Here is a 13,202-nt window from a genome sequence, read left to right on the forward strand (position 1 = left end):
AATGGTTGTCTGGGGATATCCCTTCAGGTTAGTGCGTGTCTAACAGTTGTCCCTCACCATTTGCAGGTGACTCTGGTTACCCCAATCTGTCATGGCTACTGACCCCAGTGAGGAATCCCAGGACAAGGGCAGAGGAACGCTACAGTGAGGCCCCTGGGTGAACTAGGAGGGTGATCGAGCGGACCTTCGGCCTCCTGAAGGCCAGATTCCAGTGCCTCCATTTGACAGGTGGATCCCTATTCTACTCACCAAAGAAGGTGCGCCAGATCATCGTGGCCTGCTGTATGCTTCATAACTTGGCTTTGCGACGACAGGTGCCTTTTCTGCAGGAGGATGGTCCAGATGGCGGTGTTGTTGCAGCTGTGGAGCCTGTGGAGCCTGTGGACAGTGATCAGGATGAAGCTGAGGAAGAAGAAAACGACAACAGGGATTCAGTCATACAGCAATATTTCCAGTGATACACAGGTCAGAACATTTTCTGGTTTAACATTACATTAACTTTCACACGTCTACCTCTATCCTGTACCTACATTTTACTCACTATTTGTTTATTGAGTTGTACCCTTCCATTTCAGTTTCACAAGTGTGGTAACCTACGTGTCAACTGCTTGCATCCTTCAAGGGCTTGTGATGTGTGACATAGGTATGTTAGCCTTACAATGGGTAACCCATTATGACACTGTGATTGATAATACAAAGTACCAAATTATAGACTGACCCCAGATTTTTTGGTGTTTCAAGGGTGTTTATTTAAGTGCTCAAAAAATGAAGGGGGGTCGTAAAATGGTGATGGGTGATGGTGGAGGAATGTCCATGGCAGAGTCCAGTCTATTAGTCTCACAGGTGCACTGCCCATCTGGGCATAGGAAGTGGAGCTGGGGCAGTTCGAATATGGACAGGGTAACAAAGTGGGACAGTGGGAGGACAATCAGGGTGGTCTTATTTCCTGGCGGGGGTCTTGCCATCTTGCTGGGTCTTGCCATCTTGCTCAGTCCTGTTCCTGGATCTCAGGGACCGCTTGCATGGTGGTTGTCCATCTGCAGGGGGTGGGGTGCTGGTGTGGTGGTCCTGTGGCGGGGCGTCCTTTCCACTAGCGCCGGCGGAGGTGGTGGGCAGTTCATCGTCGTGGCTAGTGTCAGGGACCCCTTGGAGTGCCACGGTGTCCCTCAAGGTCTTTTGAATGTCCGTCAGCACCCCTACGATGGTGCCCAGGGCGAGCCGATGGTCCTGAGCTCCTCCCTGAACCCCAAATACTGTTCCTCCTGCAGGCGCAGGGTCTCCTGCAACTTGTCCAGGACCATCGCCATCGTCTCCTGGGAGTGGTGGTATGCTCCCATGATGGAGGAGAAGGCCTCGTGGAGAGTTGGTTCCCTTGGCCTGTCCTCCCTCTGTCGCACAGCAGCCCTCCCAGTTCCCCGGTGTTCCTGTGCCTCCGTCCCCTGGACCGTGTGCCCACTACCACTGCCCCCAGGTCCCTGTTGTTGTTGGGGTGGTGGGTTACCCTGGGTGCCCTGTAGTGGTGGACACACCGCTGATTGACCTGTCCTGGGTAGGGAGGTTTGGGCCCACTGGGTGGGTGCTGTGCTGGTGTTAACAGAGGGTGGCAGCTCGGTATTGGGCTGTGGCTGGGCAAGGGGAACCAACTGTCCTGAGGCCCACGATGGTCCGGGCTGGTCATCAAGATCCAGTGGGGCAGAGCTGCTGTCGTCACTGTGGGCCTCTTCTGGGGGTGGAGTGGTGTTGTCTGGACCCTCTGGTGTGGTGACGGTCCTTTGGGTTCCTGCAGGGGTATGAGAACATGATTATTGCATGTGTGTGTTTCATGGTGTGCAATGGGTGGGTGTTTGTGTACCCCAGTGCAAGCATTCCTGTGTGGGGGCTTGTGTGATGATGGTTGGGGGGGTGTTCTGGGTATGTGCAGTGAGCATGCTTTAGTGAGGGGTGCCCATGCTTAGTTGTGTCATGCAGGGCTTGGTGTTGGGATGGGTGGTTTGTGTTATGGGTACATTACTGAGGATTTGGGGTGATAGGGGAGGGTGTGAGGGTGGGGGGGTGTGATAGCATGCAGGTAGGGTGGGGGATGTGATAGTTAAGATTTGACTTACCAGTGTCCCATCCTCCACCGACTCCTCCGAGGCCCTCAGGATGCAAGATGGTCAAGACTTGCTCCTCCCATGTTGTTAGTTGTGGGGGAGGAGGTGGGGGTCCGCCGCCAGTCCGATGCACCGCGATGTTGTGCCTGGATACCGTGGAACGCACCTTCCCCCGTAGGTCGTTCCACCTCTTCCTGATGTCCTCCCGATTTCTTGGGTGCTGTCCCACGGCGTTCACCCTGTCCACTATTCTGCGCCATAACTCCATCTTCCTGGCTATTGATGTGTGCTGTACCTGTGAGCCAAATAGCTGTGGCTCTACCCGTATGATTTCCTCCACCATGACCCTGAGCTCCTCCTCGGAGAAGCGGGGGTGTCTTTGGCGTGACATGGGGTGGTGTGTGTGAGGTGTGGGGTGGTGATGAGTGTGGTGAGTGTAGTGGTATGTGGTGTTTTGTGCGTGGATGTTGTGTGGGTGATGGTGTTGTGTGCCTCTGTGTGATGGGGTTGTCAATAGCTGTGCTCTCTCTCTGGCCTTCTCTCAGAATTTCTGGTTGTAGGTGTTTGTGGGTGATGTGGGTGTGTGTTTTATATTGTGTTGGGTGTGTGGGAATGGTGTTTGTATGTGTATCAGGTGTGTGTATTTGGAATTGTCCAATGTGGCGGTGTTTTGGAGATGTGTGTGTATTTTTAGCGCGGCGGTGTGTACCGCCAATGGAATACCGCGGTTGAAAGACCGCCGCGTGGATTCGTGGGTCGTAATAGCATGGGCGTGTTTCTGTTGGCGGGGAGGTGGAGGATTTGTTTCCGCATGTTTATCGCTGACCTTTGGTGTGGCGGGGTTGTGTGGGTGTCTGAATTTCGGCGGATTCCGTGATGTGTGTCATAATAGCTGTGGCGGTCTACCGCCGCCGCCGCGGTGTATTGGTGGTCTTCTGCACGGCGGTAAGCGCCTTATACCGCCAATGTTGTAATGACCCCCCATGTGTTGTATGAGTTGACTTTTGTGGCCATTCCCGTATGGCACACAGAGTTGTGTGAGAGTTGTACTTTGTTCACCCTGTGTGGTTTGCATTTCCCAGGTTGCACACTTTAAGCCTTATTTTCTCTCAAGTGGCACAGTACAGTGCAGCTGCACAATACTGCACCAGTTTTGAAACGCAGGGATGTGCCATAATTTAAAATGGTATACCCTTGCAATTCGAGCTGCACCTACACAGATTTATTCTACTTACACCAATGCAGGTATTGTTGCAGGATGCAACACACATGAGAAGGGCAATCACAAGGAGGAAGGGCAGCATTTTGTCCTGTTACTCCATCCTGACACCACACCTGGGGAGGTATTGACTTCAGTCCCAGCCCCTGATGTACAAGCTGTGTTGGATCAGGGGCTTTGACAATATGTAATGGGTGTTGTCATGGCACAGTCAGAGCCCCACCTATTGCACGTCTCTTCCAGGCAATGTGCTGCACATTTACATGGTCGAGTATAGCCATAGTGAGTGGCTTATGTCCATGTTGTATATATGTCGGAGTGCATTTCATGCAGTACAAGTGTGGCTTTGATGGCGATGGGCCATATTGATTCAGGGCCTATGTGTCCCACTAAAACACTTTAGCATGCATTGAGTGTGTCCTATGTGCCTCCTCCTGCCATTTATGAGATTCCAGATAGTCCCCCCTGGCAATTTACCCAGCATTTGTCGTAGTTCTTGGTAGTCTGTGCTGTCCTGTCCTGCGATTCCAGTGATCAGCTCCTCTGGGGTGACCACTGCAACCAACTCCTCCAGCTCATCCAGGTCCTCCTGTTGTGCGGGACTTTCACCTACAGTCTGCAGTTTTGCCTTTCGGTTCCTGGCCAGTTTCTCCTTAGTCCTGCACTTGCAATCATGCCAGTGCTTCTTGCAATCTGTTGACAGTCCTTCTCACCGCCCCCATTGTTGATTTTGTCTACTATTGCCTGCCAAATGGCATCTCTCCTACCTACTGGCAATTTGGAGGTGATGAAGAGTGGGTGTTGGTGCTCTGTCACCTCTCTGACCAGGATGTCATGCTCCTCCTCACTAAAGCAACACTTCTGTTTCTTCTTCTCTTCTCCTGGGACTTTGCTGGACCCTTCTGGGTGGTACTTGGGTGACTGGGTTCTCCCTGGGGTCTCTCCTGGCCTGCATTCTTCATCTTGTATTTCCAAATGTTTTTTCTTGCTTGTGTATTTTTTTATGCTAATGTGGTTCAATATGGCGCTAACCCGTTTTGTGTCGAAAATACTTGCACCAAAACGGTCTAGCGCCCATTTTGCAGCATAAGCAGAATTTTTTCTTATGGCATGTTGCAATAGTTAGTGTCATTTTTTTATGCTAACCATTCCTTAGCTCCATCTTGTGTCATTTTTTCAATATGGCGCATGGATGGCGCTAGGGAATGATGGTAGCTTGCATTAAAACTTTTGACGCACAACTGCGCTAGTACAGTTGTGCATCATTTTGCCTAAATCTGGGCCTCAGTGAATAGACCATTGTAAATATACAATCACTACCTGCAGGCCTCCTAATTTACTGCACCTTTAAATATTAGTCTGGACCTTCACTCATTTCTCATTGCTCTCATCACTCTTTCATACACTGCTCTGCCTATTCTAGCCCAGAAAACACTGGACTCCAAGTAATACCATTCTTAAGCTGCTTTGCATTGAAAGAGCTGTCAACTCATGCCCAACAGGATTGTATAGCACTAATTACTGTTTATTCTTTGTGAATTGTTGATAAGCCCACTTATCCCTGACAACAAATCATCATGTCAACTTCTATCTCTGAAGTAGTCTCTGGAGGTAAGAAGAAATCCATGCCTTAGCCCAACATGATACCCATGGAGGCTGTTACTCTGGAAACCATAATGGTTCAATTAAAAGGCATTAAAGTCTTGATAGACAATTGCATCTACAAACAAAGGCCCTCATTATGACACTGGTGGTGACTGTTAAAGTGCCAGTAATACCGCGAACAGGCTGGCGGTAATTACCACCAAATGATGACAATGGCGGTGAGAGCTCCCATAGACAGCCAATGTACCACACCAACCGCCAGGGCGCTAACAGCAGTCACCACGGCGGTAGCCGTCAACAGCCAGGAGGAAGACAAAGTACCGTCCGCCATAATATGACATTGCAAACCGCCACGATTTCTGGGGAGATACCAACGCCATGAAAAGCCTGGCAGAAACAGAACACAGAAGACCAAAGACTCACCATCGGAGACACAGAGAAGGACAAAGCCGCCGTGGAACCGGAACTTCAAGTCTTCCCCATGCTCATGTACGCCATGCTTTACCTGGAGCACCAACTCCGACGAAGACGATGAAGGTGAGTACAGCCGCCTAGCACACAATGGAGGGAGGGAGACAAAGGAGAGTGACACACACACGCATGACACACAGCCAACACACACACACCATACACACAACCAGCTGCAGATGAAAAACAATTGCACACAGCATAATAATGCAAGCACAACAAGAAGGCAGTAATGAGAATGTACTGAATGTGAACAGCCACCAAACGAACCAATTGGACAAAAAACAGATATGTACAAATGTATGCAAAGAGCCAATGCCCAGTCCAAAGTACTAAGGGCCCACATGGCCACAGGGCACAGTCGAAGGCCCAACTCGACTTCTGACATCATCTGGATAGAACTCTACAGTGGTATCAGTGAGCAGGCACCTCAGGGGGATAGAGGCACCTCAGCCGAATACGGGAACAGGCCCATTGGTTCTCGAGGGGACTCCATGACCATTTTTCTCTGCTGGGGAGTGCAAGGTCGCAGTCTCTCAGGTGGGGAACTTGCCCACTGCTTCTGAAGGAGGTTCCATGCCCATTTGTCACTGCTGGGGAGTGCAAGGTCACAGTCTCTCAGGTGGGGAACTTGCCCACTGCTTCTGGAGGGGGTTCTGTGACCATTTCTCACTGCTGGGGAGCTCAAGGTCACAGTCTCTCAGGTGGGGAACTTGCGGACTGCTTTTGGAGGGGCTCCATGCCCATTTCTCACTGCTGGGAAGTGCAATGTCACAGTCTCTCAGGTGGGGAACTTGCCCACTGCTTCTGGAGGTGGCCCCTTGTACAGCAGTCCCTGGAGGGTGGCCTGCATGCTCTCCCCTGGTGGTGAGGGCTGCACTGTCTCATCTGGAGGTGAGGGCTGCACTGTCTCAGCAGGTGAAGGTGCCCCCTGGCCAGCTTCTGCAGGAGGAGTGGGCTTCACTGGCTGAGCTGGCGGTCAGGGCTCCATGACCACTGGTGGTGGTGGTGTCACCCCAACAGCCTCTCCTGGAGTTGAGGTCTTCTTCCCCTTCATGGCAGGAGGTGTGGGATCCTTACCCTTCCTAGCAGGGGTTGAGGGCTTCTTCCCCTTCCTGGTATGAGGTGCGGTCTCCTTACCCTTCCTAGCAGGAGTTTACGGCTTCTTCCCCTTCATGGCAGAAGGTGAGGAATCCTTACCCTTCCTGGCTGGTGAAGTGGGATTCTTCACTGTCTTGCCTCCATGGCTAGGAGGTGCCTCCACTGTCAGCGTGGACTGTTTGGTGTGGAATGAGCAGAGTCATTGGGACCCTGCTCTAATGGACAGGATGGGGGCGGGGGAGGAAAGAGGTTAAATTGGGCAAGAAAAAGCTTTGGTGGGGCGGTGGGGTGGGATGAGGGAGGAGGGATGGGAGTGGAGGTTGAGAGAGTGGTTGTTGGTGGTGTATGTCTGCTGGACTTGGGTGCAGGTGCATGGGCAGTGTGCTGAAGTGAGGTGGATTGCTATTGGGTATCTGAGTGCTTGCGTTCGTATCCTTTAGGAGGGGGGGCAGACACGGTGGGAGAGGATACAGGGGATGCGTGGATGGATGTAGTGGAGGTGTCTGCTAGTGAGGAATGTGTGCTTCTTGGTGTGGTGATGCTGGTGGTGGATGTTGATGCAGTGCATGCAAGTGTGAGTGTGGACGTGACTGTGAGGGAGGTGGAGAAGGAGGAGGAGGGGGTGACAGTGGAGGCAGTGGATTTGGTTGTGCCTGCAACTGGCTGGTGTTTGTGTGGTGGTTGTGTTTGTCTGTGCCACTCATGTGTGTTGTCTTGTGTGCATGCTCATCTGTATGTACGCATGGGATGGGTTGGGGTTGAGGAGACTTGGACTTGGAAGTAGTAGTTGGAGGGGGGACGGTAGGAACAGGGACAATGGATGCCATCAGAGAGGAGGCCAGAGCCTGAAATGATCCCTGTTGGGTCACCAATCCACTGTGGATGCCCTCCAGGAAAGCATTGCATTGCTGCATCTGGGATGCCAGCCCCTGGATGGCATTCACAATGGTTGACTGCCCTGCAGAGATGGATCTCAGGAGGTCAATAGCCTCCTTACTCAGGGCAGCAGGGCTGACTGGGGCAGGGCCTGAGGTGCCTAGGGTGAAGGAGATGCCCACACTCCTGCACTATGCATTGCACTGCCATTGATTTGGTTAGATGCCACGGCAAGATGAGGGCCAAACACCGCCAACTGCTCCCCTCCTTGGACCCACAAAGCCCTGATTGACATGGAATTCTAACAAGCTAGGTTACCTGCATTTGCCATACACTCATTACCCTTGAGCTGGATCACGCTGCAATGTCTGACCTGGCATTAATGGGCGCCCACTAACTCACAACCACCACCCAGATCCCATGCCACCTACCAATTATAGTTGTAACGCCCACTGTACTCACCCCCTTGTGGCTGCTGTAATGCCTCAAGCGCCCATCCAGCTCTGGGTAGGCCACCGTCAGTATGCAGGCCATCGTTGGGAGGCCATCCCCAGTGGGCCTCCGCGGGCTTCCATGCCGAGCGTTCTAGGTTCTCCCACTGTTTCCGTCAGTGGGTGCTCCGCCTGCCATAGACCCCCAGGGTCCGCACTTCCTTGGCAATGGCACACCAGAATTCCTTCTTTTGACGGGCGCTGACCTGCATAGGTAATACAGACAGGAGGACTCCATTACACAAACAATCCAGCCTGTCACACATATGGCCCACCAATCCCGTTTCCATCCGCATTGGCACACATTGCCCAGTGAACACTATGTACACCACCAAAAGACATCCCCCCGATGATACGATGCTTGCACACACATCTCGATGTATCCTTCACACATGCATCGTGCCCAAGGTGTACTCACCTGTTGGTCTGGAGGCCCATTCAGCAGTCCATATTGGGGAAGGACCTCATCTACCAATCGCTCCAACTCCTCCACAGTTAAGGCAGGGGCCCTTTTCCCGGTCACACGGTCCATGGTAGGTTCCAGACACAGGTCACAGCAGCACACGCAGTGTAGGTGTTCTCTGGTTGAAGGAATCTGAATTAAAATGGCAGTCATGCCTGCTGCGGTGTACACCACCAGCGCTGACCCCCAATGGCCACTGTACTCCATAGAGCCCCATATTTTCCAATGAGGAATTGCACGGTGGTGCAGGACCGCCTTCCGCCACAACGTCCAGCGTCAGCGGAGTTACCTCACTTCCACCTGTCCCTACATACACGACAGGAGGTCACCATTTCATGGTGGTAGACAACGATCATATCAACCTTAACTGTGTCACTGCCTAGATTTGCACAGACCTCGCCATTCCCACTGTCCCATCACATAAATGCACTATGTACACTGAGGTGGTGGTTCCATTGTCCAAATTGTGGCAGCTTACTCACTCTTGTGTCCCTTAGATACCTACCGCTGCAGATGAATAGGAGGAGGAAACAACCCCCGTGTACAGACCCCTTGTGGACTTGGCTACACTGGAGGACATGCACATTATACTCCCCTATAGCCTGTATAGGGCCACAATCACAGAACTGTACGTCCAATTAATGCCTGACCTGATTTCAGTGCTATTAGTGCTGCTTTTCCTGGCAACTGGTTCTTTCCAAGTGACAGTGGGCTTGGCAGCAGGAATGTCACAGCCAATGTTTTCAATCATGCTGGCAAGACATATGTCTGCCCTGGTGAAACACATGTGCAGCTACATAGCTTTCCCCTAGGTGGAAGATTTAGCCACTGTGAAGGTCGGATTCTATGTAATGGGACAAATCCCTAATATGGTTGGGGTGACTGACCGGACACATATAGCATTTGTCCCCCCCACCAGAATGAATAGGTGTTCAGTAATTGTAAGAGTTTCCACTCAATGAATGTGCAAATGGTGTGCCTGGTGGACCAGTACATCTCCCACATCACTGCCAAGTATCCTGGGTCGGTGCATGATGCCTTTGTCCCGAGGAATAGCAGCATCCCAAATGTGATGGCTCAATTACAGAGGCACAGGGTGCCGCTAATAGGTGAGCCAGGGTCCCCACCCACTGTACGTTAGTGTATGCCTTCAGGTGTCATCCCTATAGCACTGTGTGAGTCTTGCAGGTGATTCTGGCTACCCAAACCTAGCATGGCTCCTGACCCCTGTGAGGAATGTCAGGACAGGGGCTGAGAATCGCACCATGAGGCACATGGGTGAACCAGAAGGATCATTGAGAGGACCTTTGGGCTCCTGTAGGCTAGGTGCAGGTGCCTCCATCTGACAGGTAGATCCCTGTGCTACTCACTCAGGAAGGTCTGCCAGATAGTAGTGGCATGCTGCATGTTGTACAACCTGGCCCTCAGATGACATGTACCTTTCCTGCAGGAGGAGGAGACTAGAGATGTCCCTGTGGCAACAGTGGACCCTGAGGACAGTGAGGATGAGAAGGCAGAGCATAAAGATGAGGACAACAGACCATCAGTTATACGTCAATACTTACAATGACACACAGGTGAGACAGTGAAACTGACCATTCCTATGACTATTGATGTTTTGTGTGTGGCTGTAGCACGGTGGCATTAACTTCCATTGCATCTCAACTTACTGTTACCTATGGTATATTTTACAGATGTTGGTGCTATGACAACAGTGTCCTGTTGTGATGACTACAGACAGGTACAGGTCATTATTTCCATGCTCTCACAGTGTTCAGATCATTTGCACTAGATGTGACTGTTTCCATAAATGCACATTTTCAACACATAAAATACTTGTAGTCAAGTTGTATTCAAGGGTGTTTATTGTGGTGCTATGAAATTGATGTAAAAGTGCAATGGAATGGGGTGATGATAGAGGTAAGTCCAGTGTATGGTTCTAGTCTGTTTGTAGCACAGGTCCAGTGTCCAAGGGGCCATGGGAAGGGGAGCAAAGGCATTTCAAAGTGGACAAGGTGACAGGGTAGGACACAAGGGGGACAATCAGGAGTGTAATTTCCTGGTGGTGGTTTTGACAAGTGTCTCTTCTGGGTCACAGGAAACATTTGCGGGGTGGTTCACCTTTTTCAGGGGGAGGGGTGCTGGTGGCCTGTGGATCCTGTGGTGGGGCCTTCTGCCCACTAGCTGCAGCGGAAGTGGAGGGCTGGTCAGTGGACTGGCTAGTGGTAGGGGCCGGCTGCTGTGGTATTGCTTCCCTCATGATGTTGCCCATGTCTGCCAGCACCCCTGCTATGGAGATCAAGGTGGTGTTGATGGCCTGCAAGTCCTCCCCGATCCCCTGATACTGGTCCTCCTGCAGCCACCTGTTCTCCTGCACGTTGTCAAGGATCTGGCCCATCATGTCCTGGGAATGTTGGTAGGCTCCCAGGATCTCGGTGAGTGCCTCATAGAGAGTCGGGTCCCTGGGCCTGTCCTCCCTCTGGCACACAACGGTCCTCCCAGTGACCCTGTTGCCCTGTGCCTCTGTCACCTGAAAGGTGTGCCCACTGCCAATGACCCCAGGTCCCTGATTTTCTTGGGGGTGAGGTGTGGACTGGTGTCCCTGTACAGGTGGGCACACTGCTGATTGACGTGTTTTGGGGACAGAGGTGTAGGTACGCTGGGTGGGTGCTGTGGTTTTGGATACAGAGGGGGGAGGATCTGTGGTAGACTGGGAGTGGGCTGGGGTGAACGACTGTCCAGTGGTCCCTGATGGGCCAGGTTGTTGATCCAGATCCTGAAGTCCAGAGTTACTGTCATCACTGGGGGCATCTTCTGTTCGGGGACTGGATAGTCGTGACACCTCCTCTCTGCTGACATTAGCTGGGGCACCTGTGTGAATGTAAGTGATGTATTTTGCTTCATGTCTCTGACATATTGTAAATCCCTCGCTTCCTCTCTATTGTTGCTATTGCCCTGCCACCTTTGTTTGTGTATGGTGATGTTTTGTGTAATGGTTAGTTTGCCTATGCTGTGCATGCTTTTCTGATGGGTGCCCATGCAGGGATGGGAGGGCTGCCCGTGCATTGGTATGGCATAGAGGGTTGGGCATTGTGGTTAGTCAGATGTGTAGGTGCAGTGTGTGGGATGGAGTGGAGTGATGGGAGTGACGGTGAGGGTGTGTTATGGCATGCAGGTATGGTGTATGGTGGGTGATAAGTGGTAAATGTTGACTTACCAGTGTCCAGTCCTCCACTACTCCAGCGAGTCCCTCAGGATGCAGTAATGCCAAGACTTGCTCCTCCCATGCTGTGAGCTATGGGGTAGGAGGTGGGGGTCCACCGCCAGTCCTCTGTTTGGCGAGCTAGTGCCTTGCTGCCACGGAACGCACCTTCCCCCGTAGGTCATTCCACCTCTTGCTGATGTCGTCCCTTGTTCTTGGGTGCTGTCCCACGGCGTTCACTCTGTCCACAATTCTCCACCATAGCTCCATCTTCTTGGCAATGGATATCTGCTGTACCTTTGTTCCAAACAGCTGTTGCTATACCCTGACTACTATACCCTGACTATTTCCTCCACCATGACCCTTAACTCCTCATCAGTGAAACGGGGGTGCCTTAGTGGGGACACTGCTGTTGTGTGGTGTGTGTTGGTAAGAGTGTGTTGAGTGATGTGGTGGGGTGTGTAATGTAGGGTGCGTGAGGGATGCATGGGTGTATGTGGTGTGTGTGTCTAGTTGTCTCTGTGCTCTTCGTGTCAATCTCCTGGCAGTAATTGCTGTTCATAAAGGGTTGTGGGTAATGTGGGTGTGTGTTTTATGGTGCTGTGGGTGGGTGGGTGTGGTGGGTGTGGTAGGTGTATGAGTGTCAGGTGTGTGTTTTTGGTATTGGCCAATGTAGTATTGTTTTGTATTTGTGTGTCCATTCTGAGAGCAGCGGTATGTACCACTAATGGTTGACCGTCATTGAATGTCCGCCGTGGTAATTCGTGGGTCATGATGTGGTGGGTGTTGTTTTGTTGGCGTAATGATATGGGTGTTGTTACCGACAGTTTAACACTGTCCTTTGGGCTGGCTGTTTTGTGTGTGTGGCAGTATTCTGTCGGATTGGTGTGTGTGTGTCATAATATGAGGAACAGTTATTTGCCACAGCGGCGGTATGTTGGCACCCGCCACCATGGCGGTAAGCGGGATTTGCCGCCAATGTTAAAATGAGGGCCAAAGTCTCTAAACTTGTACAGTGCAAAGTCAGCAGCATTAAATCGGATCCTCACACACCAGAGAAGTGCTAAGGCCAATTGGGCACTAAATCTACAGCAATTATACACTAGTGTCTTAGGACCTGATTTATGAAAAGTTAGTGCCACCTTTGCATCATTTTTTGATGCAAAATCGGTGTAACCTTACCAAATATAAATATATTTTGTAAGTTTGCACCGCTTTTGCAACAAAAAATGATGCATAGGCGGCGCTAATTTTTCATAAATCAGGCCCTTAGACCCATATTTATACTTTTTAGTGTTGCATTGGTGCCGCTTTCTTGACACAAAAACGGCGCAAACTTACAAAATACAATTGTATTTTGCAAGTTTGCGCCACTTTTGCATAAAAAAATTACGCAAATGCGGCACTAAAAAAGTACAAAAATGGGCCATAATGTTTACCATCTGGTGAGGAAGGTAATGGAAATAGGAGAAGAAGCGGGGAGGGGGGTAACCTGTGTATTTTTATGTCCCTGACATCAATAAAGGGCAGACATGATGTGCTGTCTCACAGACCTCCTACCCACATTTACTGGTCAAGAATTTATCCCATCATGGGAAAGCCAAAGAATACACTATCTTAAGCAGTTAGTCCCCCTAACAATTTGACTCAGACTATCGTTGCCTGCCTCCTTGGATATCAGCAC

The sequence above is a fragment of the Pleurodeles waltl genome, chromosome 8 (genome assembly GCF_031143425.1).
Source record: "Pleurodeles waltl isolate 20211129_DDA chromosome 8, aPleWal1.hap1.20221129, whole genome shotgun sequence".
NCBI lineage: Eukaryota > Metazoa > Chordata > Amphibia > Caudata > Salamandridae > Pleurodeles > Pleurodeles waltl.